This window comes from Aplysia californica, unplaced genomic scaffold (genome assembly GCF_000002075.1).
Source record: "Aplysia californica isolate F4 #8 unplaced genomic scaffold, AplCal3.0 scaffold00120, whole genome shotgun sequence".
In the NCBI taxonomy this organism is placed as follows: Eukaryota; Metazoa; Mollusca; class Gastropoda; order Aplysiida; family Aplysiidae; genus Aplysia; species Aplysia californica.
In genome coordinates, this window is record NW_004797390.1 from 132,899 (window position 1) to 135,248 (window position 2,350).

Below are 2,350 nucleotides of genomic sequence, written 5' to 3' on the forward strand. Positions count from 1 at the left end.
AACATAAAGAGAAAATAACAATATAAAAGAGAAAATAACATAAATAAAAACGTTTTCATAGTTTCAGGAGGTTTCTGAGAAAGATCTATTTAGTAAGGGGGAAAGCAATAGGCCTAACCCCTCCACCCCCACCACTCCTCTCATATCCCCCAGAAAAAAAAATCATCCTTTATGACTGCCCAGCATCTTTCTGTGGAAAAACCAGCCACACTTTCTGTTTCTTAAATTGTACAATTTGAGGTTATAAAAAAACCCTGAAAAATAAGAAAGATCCTTCTTTTTCTGTATTTGATTTTACGGTGTAAATATTGAGAATTCAGTAAACAATAATTTTCTGACCAATTTTGCGAAAAAAAATATATCGCACAAATACACCCTAAATAAACGAAATGATGCGAGGACGCAGCTGAACTCCCGATCGTGATGTTTATCATCTTGTTTTACTTCCTGTTTCCTTGTTTTAGTCAGGCTGTTGTGCTCCGAGGAGAGCGGATCGTCGCGTTATTTTGCAGTAACGGGATCACTGCAAGAAGTTAAAGCTCTTTGAGAGCAAAAATATCCTCCTGGAGGGTCTGTACGTTTCATTGTTCTTCTGCTGTTATTCTGTAGAAGACGTAGAATCTAGGCCAATTCAACACGGCCTTTCGCTGGGCCTGCCACTGTCAGCTGAGAGGCCACCGGAGTCAAGGTAGGCTTGCCGTAGCCGTAGATAATAATCAAGGGCTGGGGGGAGGTCTGCAGTAGTTAGCAGTGAAGTCTGTCAGTACGTGTGTAGTCTTGTACGTAGATCTAGATCTAGTGTGTAGCTGTAACTGTTGTTTAGCTGTCCTATTCTTCCCTGCTGATTTAAATGATCTTGGTCTTGATGTCTTTTTGATTTTGTCTAGAGTTAGATTCTAGATCTAGATATATACATCTAGCAGTAAACATAATGAATGTGTGTGTTTTGTCTTTGTAATCTAGATCTAGATTTAGAGATTCTAGTTAGGCCTTGGACTAGATCTACATTTAGATCTAGACTCTAGAGTCTAGATCTCTAGGTCTACCTCTAGAACCATAAGTCTAGTTTTTGATGATTCAATGGTCTTCGTTATAGTTGTAATGTCAGGTCCTTTTATATTAGAAAGTGCATATATATATACAGTCAAACCTGTGTAAGACGGCCACCCATTGTCAAGGAGAAAAGTGGCCGTATAAGACAGGTGGCCGTCTTAGGCAGGAATGATCAAGATGAAGAAAACAAAGCCCATTCCGAATCGAAAGTAGCCGCATTATTGTTGTTTTTGTTGTTGTTGTTGGTTTGTATTTTGTTTGTTATTTTTATTTTGTTTCTGATTTTGTGCAAGGGTGACAATAAAATGAAATGTGTCAGACAAGGAGGACCGAGTGCTATGGTAAAACAAACATGGGTCGCCACCACTCGAAAAACGAGCGACGCTTCTGTCACAAGTCCATGTTGACGTCCTTTGTTACTTCGTTACTGACTGGGTAAACAGTGACCACTTTTCTCACCTACGATTTGTGTATGAGTTCTGGGCGGGGCTTATGGGTTTTGAGGGATCACACGCTTCCCTCACCAGCAGCTGAAAATTGGTAGCTATTGGTCAACAGTGGGAGGGGCCTTCGCAACATGATCGGTTAGAGGAACTACCTAACAACAACGACAGGTGATTAGATTATGACGGCTCGCCCACAACGCCAGGGGTCAATGCACAATAATTGACAAAACGAAATGGAGTCACGAAGGTGGCCGTCTAAGACAGGTGTTATTGCTTAGTGTGATACGGATTGTGTTAAAATATGGTGGCCGCGGCCGCGTTGGACAGGTGCCCGTTTTACACAGTTAAATTATATATAGAAAAAACGCAAGGGGGGAAATGGAAAGTGGCCGTTTGTACAGGTGGCCGTCTTATAGAGGTGGCCATCAGGGCAGGTTCGACTGTATTACCTCATGCAGTACTGTGCACCCCTGACATTGATATATGGATAAAAGGCAAACAAGCTATGCCATGAGCTCCACTTTCACTTGCTTGCTCATAAATGGAATGATAAAGAATAAAAGTAGCTCTTTTATTACAAGTGTGTGAGGTCTGCCAGAGATGCACCAGTCAAGAGAGAACCTAAGAGTATAAGATCAGCTGTATCTTAAAATAATTCTTCTGTTTTGGTGACTGGGTAAATTTTTACTTTCACTCTCGCACACCGATGCACTGCTTTGAGGGTCAAACTGTGCTGCAGTATTATTTGCTGCAGATCACAATCAGCCACTAAAACTGTCGCAAATCAATTATTTTCGAAAATATTTCAAACCTAACCACGTCAAAACATCAAAATAAGTTGTGTTACCCCC

At 40.9% G+C, this 2,350-nt stretch overlaps 1 protein-coding gene across 4 annotated transcripts in view; it reads left to right on the forward strand.

The window, feature by feature from the left end:
- Window positions 1-460: 460 nt before the first annotated feature.
- The window catches only part of LOC101860885 (phosphatidylinositol 3,4,5-trisphosphate 5-phosphatase 2A), a 104,826-nt gene continuing 102,936 nt past the window's right edge, over window positions 461-2,350 (forward strand). For all 4 annotated transcript variants that reach the window (XM_005096045.3, XM_005096047.3, XM_035969145.1 and 1 more), the window contains exon 1: window positions 461-688. The gene's annotated coding sequence lies outside the window, so the exon portion shown is untranslated. The remainder of the gene's footprint in view (window positions 689-2,350) is intronic.